This window comes from Ischnura elegans, chromosome X (assembly GCF_921293095.1).
Source record: "Ischnura elegans chromosome X, ioIscEleg1.1, whole genome shotgun sequence".
Lineage (NCBI taxonomy): Eukaryota > Metazoa > Arthropoda > Insecta > Odonata > Coenagrionidae > Ischnura > Ischnura elegans.
In genome coordinates this window covers 117,660,981-117,674,678 of record NC_060259.1, presented here as the reverse complement: position 1 = coordinate 117,674,678, position 13,698 = coordinate 117,660,981, and the positions used below count along the sequence as shown (strand labels likewise).

The 13,698-nt window shown below is 36.7% G+C and overlaps 1 long non-coding RNA gene across 1 annotated transcript; it reads left to right on the top strand.

Moving 5' to 3' along the window:
• Positions 1 to 6,389: 6,389 nt before the first annotated feature.
• LOC124171096 lies at positions 6,390 to 11,015 on the top strand. The gene is made up of 3 exons (XR_006867667.1): positions 6,390 to 6,561; positions 8,863 to 8,988; positions 9,316 to 11,015. It is a non-coding gene; the product is annotated as an uncharacterized LOC124171096 (long non-coding RNA).
• The last annotated feature ends 2,683 nt before the right edge of the window (positions 11,016 to 13,698 follow it).

Below are 13,698 nucleotides of genomic sequence, written 5' to 3'. Positions count from 1 at the left end.
AAATAGGAAGGAGTTTCCTCAATCCGTAAAATCTGCCAAATTGAAGAAAGGAGAAATGGTGGCGGCATTTCGTGGGAAACAGATGGTGATGAAATGGAAAGACAAAAGAGACGTGATAATGGTGAGCACGTTTCATGGAACTGAAATGTCCGACACTGAAAAATGGGGTAAAAGAGTGGTGAAACCAATTGCGGTACAAGACTATAACAAAAACATGGGAGGCGTTGATAGAAGCGATGGACTCATGAATATGTACAAAATTGCCAGAAATCGACCAAGGAAATACTATAAAAACATTTTTCGGCACTTGTTGGACATGGCAATGTTGAATGCCTATGCGATTTACAAAAAGAACAAGGGAAAATTGAGTCGAAAATATTTTCTAATCTCGCTAGCTGAAATACTAATTGCAAAGTATGCAGTAGATGCCTAAGCACCCCAGGGAAGGCCATCTAAATCCCCTAAGCCTTCTCGCCTTACCGAGAGACATTTTCCTGATGCTGTTCCCCCAACAACCAAAAAGTGCCCCACAAAAAGATGTGTTGTGTGCTTCAAAGAGGGGAAAAGGAAGGAAACAAAATATTGCTGTCCAGATTGTTCAGTTGGCTTGTGCCCTGCTCCATGCTTCAGATTATATCATGTTCAAAATGATTTCTAAAAATATATATTCATTGAATTTTTAAATAAATGTTCTTTTGTAAGACAGATGCACTATACAAATAGATGCGGAGCTAATTTGAAGCAATGGTCATGATTTACCGCACCATTTATTTATAATTTTATTTTTCTTCGTTTATACTTCAAACAGTTTCATTTTTTGTAGCGTTTATTTGATGTTAATGTGAAGTGTGAAGTGTTTTTTTGAGTGGAGATGAAGTGTTGTAATCATTGAAAATTTTTTACCATAGGAGAGGAAAGAGTAAAAAAAAATATGTGTAAGGTGTGGTTGTCTACATTGCCCCTTGATATGAAAAATTTTCGAACATTGTATTTTACTTGTTGACATTTTTATAAACATTCTGCTGCCACTATGTTTACAAAAATTGTTAATATTCATTCTATGCGAATGTATTCATCACTAATAATTCGAATAAGTACGAATAATTCTATTGTTCCCTTTTGTAACTTTTTAAAACAATTAATGTTTATCATTAAAATTAATTTTTAATCCACAAACGTTCAACATTTCAAACGAATACTGAAAATATTAATACTATAGTGAAAAAAATAATGAAACGTTTGTGCTTACTCTTCTTACTGCAAAAATAGAACTTACGGTTCAGTGTAAAATTAAATACCCATCGCAGGTTGGACATGGGAAAATTAAACACCCAGATGAGTGGTTAATAAATTGCGGAATTTTAAGATAAATGGTTCAAAATGGTGAGTTTTACGGCTTTTTTAGGGATAATTTATTTATAATTTAGGACCAGCGCCCCAACGGTCGCCGGCCGCTGCATGATACACGCGAGTACGCGAGCGCCCCTGAATCCCCTGAATCTCGGGGCCCCCATATACCATGGGATGCCACTGGATCGCACACTTGCAGAGCGGTGAATTCGCCTAGGAGATGGATGTAGCGTTCGGAGCTTCATATCACATCAACAAGTAGACAGGATTTTTATCCTTCTCTTTGTTAAGGAATAGTTATCTTTCATAATTCATTCTCCTTTGGGTTTGCACTTGCTAACATGCGTAAATGCATGCACCGCCACTATTACACACACAGATTATTTCAATTTTATTAGTAACATTTGGTGGTTTACAGAGTCAGATGCTTTGGTTATATGAATGTATAATCCTACAACCTAGTTTGAGTTCTTTATACCGTCATAAACATGAGAACGGAATTGTACAGTAGCATCGTCAGTGCATTTATATTTATGAAATCCGAACGGATATCTATAACTAGAAAAACTTTTGAACATTAAAGAAACAGAGGAGTCTACTTTTCACAATTTTCTCTAGTATTTTGGAAAATACCGGTCCTGTAATTATTTAAATCTAATCTGTGACCTTTTTGAAAAATAGGAATAAAAATTACTATTTTTAACGGACGAGAAAAAATCCTAGCCTGCAAACTGAGGTTGGCTATTTATGTGAAGACTATGGCGATCGTGTCATTCCTTTATTTAATTATATAGGAGCTAATGCTATCACTTCCTATAGATTTCTTTGGTATCAAGAGTGATATTATTTTTTATAAATTTCATGTTCGTTTGTAGGAACGAAATGTTATCAGGGCTCTAATGTTGATCATATGGCTCTTCGACAATACTTAAAAAAAAACTTCAAATTCTCTACGTATACAATTCTCCGGTGCAGGATCCCCGGTTTGGGCCCCCCAAGATTTTTGGTAAGTCGGCATCCCTGCCCAATAGGAAGACCCCGCAGGTGGAGTCGGAGGGTTAAATGGTTGAAATTGATTTTAACACAATGCTCTTCTGGTGATTTTTGAGATTCATGTGCAACAGGAGTGTCGAATAGGGTAGTTTACTTCATCAAAGAAAACGAAAGGCATTGATGGTGATTCGTTACCCACCATTAGTGTATTCATAATATGCAAATTATTTTTTTTTAGAAATGCCGGTTTAGACGAATGGCAATGGTCAATTTTATCCTCATTTGAAAAAGGCCAGATTGGCGCCCATGCGATGCCACTCCACGTGACGTCACAGGGACCTAGTCTCTATACGAGTACATAGGATTTTTACATCGTCTGAGATTATCAATGCATGCATGACGCACAGAGCTCAGGGAAACATGTCTTAATAATCACCTATTAAAACTGCCTATGGTCGGAAAGTTTTCTTCGTTTGATAAGGTATTAATAATCCTTATTTAAGCCAAGCGCTACCAGCTAGCAGGGTACTCTGCTACCTGCTGGCATCCTGTGTCGTATCAGCGCTCAAAGCCTCGTCCCAAGATCTCCTCACTTTTGGCAGCGGGAACCAGAACGACGTCACACGGGGTTTTCCCAGCATTCATACTTAGCCGTCGCGTTTTCGCACGCTAGAAAATTTTCACTTCTCATTTAATCGCGAAAAATAGATATCGCCATTAAAAAATCTAAAAGCGTGAAATATGTACTCCAGGAGTAAATATCTTTCGATTTAGGCAATAAAAAAATAATAGAAACCACCATATTGGCACAAAATCATGCGATATTCTGTTGTTAAATTTAAATTATCCGTATTTATATAAAAAGATAGATCGAATCTTCTGATCAAGCCTATGGCTCGTCAAAGTTGCTTTGTACACATAAACGAAATCATTATCTTGTAGAATTTATAAATATATCTCACCAGGTGACCAATAACTAATGGCTTTGAATACTCACTATGTATGTTCTCGTAATATTTATTATAAACGCAAATACAATCATTACACTACATTGATTTGCGATTGCGGACTTTGGCCAACTGCCAAACATAGTGCATTGTGGGTATCACTAGGCCATAAAGATGGGCGGTGTGATTTTACGAGTTATTTTGAGAGATTAGATTACTCAAGTATTAAAAAGTTATGAAAAAACAGTTATATTCATGTTATATAACATAAAGCATTCCGTTTTGCATATATTTAGCTACTGCATATCCTGCAGTTACTGTTATACGTTATGACAGTCGTAACAGCTTATTATAAGCGAATCAAGTCTTCCGTTTTGAAAACCTTTTTATTCTTACTATATCATTTAACAACATAATCATTTACAAAGTCTGACACTGGATAAAAGTTACTTAACAATCATTTCTAATCTCTGGCCATTAATTTTCTCACGATACTCTCTTCTTTTAATAAGCAGTTACAACACAAAGCGGGGAGTACCCGATCCCCCCCCCCTCGAATTTTTCTGGGGGGCTTCGAAGCTATTGAGGGGCTGGGTTCCCTCTTGACCCACTATCTAGTCCGATGTTGCAGACATGCCTCAACATAACTAAATTTATAACCGAGCTACAGGGGTCCCACCCCCACTGATTTTTCAGGGGTACTACCATCCTTCCAGGGGGACAGGGCCTCCCTAACTACAGCCCTCCTTGGAAATAACAAAACCTGTGACGAAAAGTTAAGATTGGCCCGCCCCCCCTTCCGATGTTTCTAGGGGGCTCAAACGCTCATCCCAGTGAGAAATGGATCATCGAATCTACGTCGAATCTTCGTCGATTCGACGTCTATAGATCGATATGTGGTCGACGTCGATTTTATTTGTTCAATCGACGATTTTTCGACGTGTTATTCTCATTGGTCAGCGGGGTCAGCGTGTTGATTGGCTGAGGGGAGGACTTAGTGATGTAGTTTTAATGTCTTAAAAATAACGGTGAGACGCTATTACAACATATGTGTCTTAAATAAGAAATATAAAATTAAATAATTATTTTATTTATCCATAAACATTAGTTTTAATCTCCGAGAACAATCTTTGATTCCTTTTAATTCTGTAACTTGACCGTTGAAGTTCGATTGCGTATAGCAGTTGGTTCAGTCTGGTTCAGTCAAGCTGTTAGTTAGTTAAAAATTGGTTAGTTCTTCGCAGTAAACTCGGAACAGAGACATTCGGCGCCGTATAGAAAATTTATTGTCGCATTTATTTTGCGCGACAAACTTTGCTAGCTCTAAATCCTGTTATTGGTATTTAAAATCCTTCTGAAACTTAATGAGCTTTTGGATTCGTATTAATCATCGAAAAAGGCATGCCATTCCGTCGCTTAGTAAAGACAAGCTTCGCTACGTCTTTCATACTTCGGAATCGGTCTGCTTTTGGACCACTGTATGACAGGTAGGATTAGCTTCCCCTATTGAATGTGTTCAAGATTTCCATTTTCACACATTTGCCACATACGCCGGACCTTCTATTTGCGTCCAAGTTCTTACTTCTTTCCTGCGTGGTATGCGATATGCACAAGCTTGGCTTTGTGACTACGTTTACCTCATTTCGATACCTTTATACTCACGTCATAGATGTCAACACCTCACATTTTTTCTCAAGGATTTCTGATTATTATTGAAGATGAATACGAAGGACTTAAGATTACAAATCACCATTATAAATTTATTTCAGCCTTCGTTTGTTTAGACTTTACGTGCTCGATTGAAATACGTCGTTGGCGCAGCAATAGATGCTCTTTATTAGCCGAAAAGATGTATATTTCCGTAATTATTAGTAGGAATCGCAGGTAAAAAGACGATATCTCGTCGACATAGAAAACTCGTCGATGGCGTCGACGTCGAAAATACGTCGATGGCGTCGACGTCGAAAATACGTCGATGGCGTCGACGTCGAAAACACGTCGATGGCTTCGACGTCGAAAACACGTCGATTTTCGGACCATATAGACATCGATCGATGTGTTACCATCGACGTTTTATCGATGAGTACTTCGACGTCGAATCGACGTAGATTCGATGATCCATTTCTCACTGGGCATGCTCCTCGCCATGCTCATGATCCCCCCCGTGACTCCTCAGCTACTCCGATGTAGCTGACTTTAACATAGCCTCATCTTTTACAAACAGCTAGGGGGGTCCCAGCTCTTCCCCGAATTTTTACGGGCAAGTACCTAACTACGATCCTTCAGTGGAGGCCGGGACCCGCATTGCTACGCTCATGCAGAAGACATGCTTTAACATAACTAAATGTTTAACAAATTCAACTGTTCAACGGCCGAGGATAGTTCAATCACTTATATTTTAACCAATTACTTTCGGAGGGCCGTTTCTTCTCCGAAAAATCTTGAAGTGACTACCATCGACAGACCCCTGTACAATCGATAAGTTATAATTTTTGAATATTCATATATGTATAAATAAATTTGGTCACATGGCAGGCATGCTTAACGAGAATAAACCCATTCCAGGACTGATACTTTTAATTCACAGTTAATCAATTTCGGTGCCGATTCAATTGCGACGACGACTGCGCCATGTCGCATTTCCGTAATATTGGATAATGACTTTGAATTCTCATCATCCCAGACAGCACCGAGAAATTATTTACACGTGTGTTTTTGGTGTAAATGCGGTGTAAAAATAAAACTCGGATATTATCATAATAAAACCCGTGTATAGTAGTATTCTGCATTTAAACGCACATTTTGCTATGCTTTCGGTATGAAATCTATTCCTGCCATAATTTTTATGTTTTTTAAATTGCTTGCGTACTTCCAGATAGGAAAATGTATAATTTAAAAAATATATTTATTTAAATACGTCCGTGACTTGATCAAATGACTGGATCGTCCTTTCAAAAATTGCCACCTTGATAAATACTGTTTCAGATGTAAATTGATGAGCGTATTTAATATTGGCGAATAATTCTTTTTACAATAAAATAAGATAATGTTTTTCGTGACATTTCTGATATTTCGTGATGCTGATGGTAGCAGACATGTTGGACTATGAGTTCTTGTTAGCACCGTGTGTGGCGCTCCGTGTCGCTGGATAAACACAAGGACAAGGACCAAGGACGCAAGATGCAACGATAAAACCTCAGGCCTCAGGTACCACAACGCGCTAATATTGCAACCTCTGCCGTCTACTGCTCCTTGCTGCTTTCATAAAGAGGTGAGTTATCAATTTTTATGCGACTTACATTTGTTTGCCATACGTAATCTTATAAATGTGACCTTTACCATGAGGTTCGTGATGTCATGAAAATGGCCGAAGGACGCCATTAGGTAATAGCGCATATGTAGTTCTATTATTCATATTCTATTCTGTTATCCTTGGGATTTTTATTGGATCTTAATTTATCATTTCTCATCTGTGTGATATAAATACTTCAAATACAGCTGGGATTCGGCGGTATTCGTCTTCGGTTCTACTTCGACGCTATCTTCGTCCGGTGATAGGTATATTTTTCATAAATCTTTGAGCGTCAAAATTCCAAGTACCCTTTAAGTAACTATGTTAAGGTTCTTGGCTGATTCTATGGTTTCAATTTGCTTTGATTTCGATTCACATTTATTTGTCATCCGTAGTTAACTTTACAAATGTGTTGCTTTCCCTGAGGTCGTGGCGTCATGAAAATGGCCGAAGGTTCATTGTCAGCCTTCCCTTTTCTTAGCCATTGCGAAAATATATATTATTCTACTGTTTCATCCACTGAGTTTTTATTGGCTCTTAATTCATCATTGCTCATCCGTGTGGTTTAATTACCACAAATAGAGCCGTTATTCGACGCAATTCATATGTTTGCCGGGAGATTTATTTGTGTTATATTTTTGGGCGTCTTGATTGGGTGATTTTATTGGGCTATTTGGTCCGGATTTTTCAATTGATATTTCGGAGAATCAAGTATAAGAGTGCTAGTGTGTAGCACATTGCCACGATGCTTTAACGTCGCGGTTAGTATGCTCGTGAATGGTTAAAAAATGAAAGCTTTTTTCGTTGCTGTAATTATAATTTGTTACGGTGATATATGTTATAATATAAGCTAATTATATTTCGTTAATTTCGCAGTAACACTCGAAAATAATCCTGATAGAAAGGTGTTAATTATTTTTTTATTTACAATCTCGTGGCAGCATTTTTTTACCATCCCTTACGCTCTAAATGTTTTCAATTCGGAAAATTTTAAAATCTCAAATTTGCTCTTTCCTTGCCTTCATAGTCTAGAATAATTTTCGCGTTTATTGAATTTCACCAGAGTAATATGATGCCTGTGTATTGGAGGGATGTAAATGGCTCATTAATATACCGTGGGTGTAAATCTTAATCAGTCTACTTCATGGTCTTCATTTGCATTTCACTGCTCTGTTATCTTGGTAAGTTGTCTTCAATGTTTTATGATTTTTAACCCACATTTTCATACACACATTGAATGGATCCCACACCCTTGAATGGATCCAAAATAAGTATCGTAAATTACTTGATTACAATATTGAGAAAATACTGCATAAAGACCCAGGATGCTATATATATGTGCATTAATTGAATTTGCAAGCTCCCTCAAATCGTAGAAGACAAGTTGGAATGTTCAACTTAAATGGCATATTGTTGGATGAGATCAAATTCACTGATTTGTTTTATTTTATAACTTTTAGAGTTCCAAACATCAATACAAATATTTAGCCCCATTTTTGTGTCCATTATTACCTGCCATCCAACTACACCAAAACAGTGCAATTTATGTTGTAATAAATTTGATCTTTCTCATTCTTCTTCCTCAAGTTCTAAGAAATATAAATAAAATAATGTAACTGTGTGGTATATCAAAATGTTGCCCTCTGTCAATATACACTTTTTTTGCATTTATCTTTTTCTTGAGTATAGATTTAGTAAAAATATCATCAAATTAATTCAACACTCAAGTGTACTCATTTTAGAGAAGGGTGGGTGGAGATGGACTCACTACTTGTAACTTAGTCTCATCCACATGAGAATACTATGAATAGGATTGGAGGCAAGACTGAGGCTGGTATAATGAAAAAGTATTTTCTGAGGCATGCTCACTCAAGAGCCAGCAAAGGTCACGGCATACTCTAGAGTCTTCTGCTCTGTTAAAGATAGAAAGTTCACGGCAAGAGGATTGTTTCCTGATGATTAGGACATATTTCAGTTCATATATATTTAAGAGTTGGTTAGATTTCAATATTATATGTAGGCAGAGACATCAGCCATGCTGCAAATGACTGTACTTTTTTAATTGGTGTGGTACTAGACGTGCTCCTCATATTTTTAATAAAAACTATACTGAGATACTAAAATACCATTTCTTATATATATCACTGTGTCTCGTTTTCTCTTGTGAATATTTATCTAATGTAAGTGATGGCATGACATGGTGCATGGTGTAAAGAAATAATTTTGAGACCATACAATCATATAAATGTTTTAATGTGTCCTTTGCATTTATAAATCTAGGAAGCTCCATAGGAAACATTGGTTATGGTCGTTTGATGGAGGAGGATAAACATTCAAAGCTGGCCGTAGGAAGGAGTCTGGTGAAAAGGGTATAGACCATACTCTGTGGCGTGATGTGGAATACAGGTACCAAATACTTATTCAAAAGTTATATCTCAGGGAGGGAAAAATGTTGGCACTTAGTTTCACATGATGCCTAAATATGGTAGTATAAAATTGTTTGTTAGACCAGTTTGCACCAGGTTCCATATTTTCTAAATTTTTGTTGCGTTCATCATGGCATCTTTGTTGGAGCGCTTACTAGTTGTAGGCTTTGCAATGTCATTCGTCATTGTATGTGAAAAAGTTCATATGCTATAAGTATTGCTTCTGCATTAAGAGGTATTAGCACATAGATGAAGTGATTGATAGCTTTGCTACTTCAACAATAATAATGATTTTAATTTTTTTCAGGAATGATTCGGCATTGATGAGTGCTAGTACGAAGATAAAATCATGTTAGCATGGTATGGTAGACCAGAACAATTTTGACTCCTTAAGACATATTTAAATTTATGATTTTTTACATATTTAGTTACATTTTTCATTGAAGTACTTGAAAATTAATAACAATTTTGTTTACCTGCATGTATTCCTCTATACTCACTTTGATACCAATTTCATAGGAGTAGAAGTCCTAATTATTAAGTGTTGCTTTCTGTCCCTTCTTAGATTTTATTTTCAGTCACTGTGTGGTTTTTGCGGAGGATATGTCAATTCTAGGGTTTCTTTGAAATGAGATGGGCTTGAGTAGGTTCCGGGACTGACTTGGGTGTCGAATTAGGTCGTGAAGTACCACCAACAGGATTTTCGTACAGCTCTGATAAATTTAAGCTGGCTGTTTTCTTGGATTCAATTTTTTTAAGCAATATCCTTTGGGTTATACCCATAAAGATTCGAAGTTTCAACACATGTCTTATTAAGGTTTGCTGGCTGCTCATTGACAGCATCATAGTGTTTGTGATCAGTTTCGTCATTCATTGATTCGTCAACATTCTCTGGGTCAATGATGATTTGTGTTTGAATAGCTTTTTCAAAGATGAAGTCCACGTCATTGAACTCTTCCGGTATAAAGGGAAAGATTTCTGCTACACTGAATCCTGAAACACCATTTTGCATTGTTGGGATCTTAATATACGCTTCATGAATGTCGCAACAAGGATGAAAGTTTTTTCTGGGTCAAAGTTATGTCGTTTCCTGAAATCTTCTGGAGGTCATTAATCCATAAGGGCCTGTCCCACTGTAAATTAAACACTTTCTTGAGAGAATCATAAAAAAATCCAAAGGCTGTGATTATGCAGGGGTATAAAGACAACATGAACATGATTACCTCTATGGAATTCATAGCTATCAAGAGAGATTTGACTTCCTGGTTATTTATGGTTGTCCATAATCAATTACACATGAACTTTCATAGTTGATTTTTGTTATCCATGAAATTTTTGAGCCAATCTGCGTAGAGTTCTTCATTTGCCTATCTGTTATCAGAGCATTAGTAGATTTAGTCTCTCTGGATTAGTAATCTTTTATATCTTAAGGAGGCCAAATAACCGTAATGATGAAGGGTTAATATTGATAAAACTCTGTGGAATGTTTGCACTATTTGATAAAATCATTTTTTTTTCTACCTGTCAGTGGGAAGTAACAATTGTTGAGCTCTTGTTTCATTTGTCTCTAGTACATATATTAAAGATTCACAATCATTATCCTCATTGAATTGCTGACATTGTCATGGCACTCTTTTCACTCTTATATAACCAAACTGTTTCCTTTGTCTCTGCAGGTGATAGTATGGTTCTCGTGTTTACATAAAAGTTAAATTCTTTTGATTGTTCTTTCTGTATTTGATGGTATGGGATCACGAGTATGGTTTTTCCTATTAATGAAGCCCTTTTTGTGATTGTAGATGCTACTGAGTATTTGATAGTGAGTGGTTCATTCCACAATGAAGTTTCACAGACCGACTGTAATTCACTAGGGATTTTAAGTCTCTTGATTGCTGGGGATGCTAATGAAGTCTCATGTATGCTTTGTTTATTCTGTATTTTGTATGCTTTGTTTTGTATTCCGCCATTCACCTAATAGTGTCCAAATAAATGTTTTCTTAAATTGAAGTGTCATTAAATTTTTAATCTGCATTTGAAAGGTTTTCCCATTTACTTGGTTGAAATAAGTCACCTAGCATTAGGTGGGCTTCTTCAGTGATCACCATCATTAATGGGTGAGTTTTTCTGTGTAAGTCCTCATGCTTAGGATTGGTAAGCATTCCTCATCCATGAGATGTCAGACGCCAGTGGCAACCAAGGGGAGTTGGGTAAGTATGCATTGTTTGCCCCCTGGGGAGCAAAATCAACCACTTGGGATATTAATTTAATAGTTCGGGGGAAGTAAGTGTCTATAGGGTCTACATCTATAGGAACTTATAGATCCAGGATAATTTTAGTTGACTTCTAATTGTAAGTTTAGGGGGTTGAATTGATTGTGAATTCTACTACTTGCTTTCGTTGTATTAAACACCAGATCACATTAAATGGTGCATTTTGAGAGGATCACCTTGTCACGTTTGTTTACAGGAATGCTGAAGGAACTTCTTTCAATGAAAAAACATTGTGGTACAGCCTTCGAAATGCACCACTTCAATGTACTCACTGGTAAACTACAAGCTTCCGCTTTTTATGCATTTGGGGTCATAGGTGGTTTCTGGTGATAGTTCATTGAATTTAACAATCTTTTTGGGTGAAAAATTAAACTTTTTCTTTCAACAGAATATATTATTAGGTTATAAAGTTCACCCTAAAGATACTTCATGGAATTTACATTTTGGATGAAAAAATTGAACTTTGTTATTCCACAGATAAAAAATTAAACTTTGTAATTCCACAGAAATCAGTGTAATTGCAAAGTTTAATTTTTTGATCTGTGGAATAGCAATGTTTATTTTTTCATCCTAATCGTTCAGGTTCGAGTAATTGTCAAGAGCGACCTATCGATGAGTCGATATACATCGCCAAGAGCGAAAGGATAGCTCGATATAATCGACCAATCGATTTGGCTACAGCGATAGTACTGCCAACTAGCGGCCATATTTGAAAGTAACTCAATGTTGCGACGGTGGCGTCGCCCTCGGGAATCGTGGTACTACGTGGGACCTGAGGAATAATATACGGATAATACTCGTGTATACACCAGAAATAGCGGACATAGTACCGGAAATACACCGCAATTACACCAGTCCTACACGAGTAGAAACGGGATATACACGAGTTTTTACCCGTGTTTTATCACGATTTTACACGGGTTTCGCACTGCTTGTGCTGTATGGGATGTGGGTTCACATATTATTTATTATAAAAGCAAAGAGACTCATTACACATTAAACTATCTTACATTTTAATGCTTGAACAGTATTTCAAAGGTTGAAGTTGCCAAATATGTACTCACTAACATCTATACACATATACATGTATATGTATCTCATTGCATCCAATTTCTCATGCTACATTCTCAGAAGTGGGCTGTGCTTTTCACTATGAAAGTTGAGAGGTGGAGTATTTCTGGCACCTACAAATGGATGGACCAGGTTGTAGGCTTCTTAGATATTCGTCTTAAGCATCTAATATGGTTATCTGCTTTGGTGATAAGAAGATACGTATATACTACTTCTTCTAAAAACCCTGAAATTTATTCATGAGCCATAAGGCCTATGGCGTAAATGACTTCAGAATGATTACTATGATTCCTAGTGGCGCTCACCGATTTTACCCTATATCTTGGAACATCAGAGAAATTAATCTTATTCTTCATAATTATTTTTCTAATATTTTCCAAAACTTATCTTGTCCTTTTTCATTTCAATTTTCTGTATTAAATGGATGATAAACCACACTGTTCTTGATTTGAACATTCTGTCGAAGCAAATAAACTTGGATTTTCTTTGATATGTTTGGATATGCATCTTGTACAACTATTTCATCCAGATCCTCATTACCATTATTGTAATGTATACTCATGTCACATGTGCAAATGTTTTCATTTTTGGAAATCAAATCACAAAAATCCCTTGATTGACAATGTAACAAACCACTGCTTCAGTGAAGTTTAAGAGTTACAGATTATCAGCACATAAATAGTAAGTCAATGTATGAGATATTTTTATCCTTAATTTTCAAAACTGATAGATGACCGTACAGTGGAACCTCGTTAAAGCGAGTACGGGCTATAGCGACACCCCCGATATAACGAGAGATAGCCGATGCACCGTCAATTGACCCTATAATAAGAGTGTTAAAAAATTCGCTTTTACGAGACCCTTTCGGTGTTGGCTCTCGCCATAGCGAGGGTTTCACCGCCGGAAGACTTTCATGAAGACTCCTTTACCTCTGTAATTGCTAGCGATCTGTTAGAAATGAAGTTAATGGAGTGTTCAGTCTCAAATTTATGTGGTAAACTGTCGTTCGATAAATATAATGATGACGAAACAATGCATTGCATGATTTTTATTCAGTGCGGCGCTTATAAATTGTTTGAATAGTTAGTCGTTATTTGAGTAAGGAAATTTAGTGATGCAAAAAAACATCGCCTTTCGTCTGGATTTATGCTTACGTTTATCGAATAGATGTTTATCTGTCGCCGCACCACTCCTGTTCCTGTATATCTGTTCGCAACAGGTATTTTGGCTATTATTTGCTCCACCTCCGTTAAAGCGACAATTCGCTATAGCGAGTGTTTATTAGTGCACCGTGGGGTGTCGTTATATCGAGGTTTCACTGTATGTGGTCTGAAATCTTCTTGAAAGAA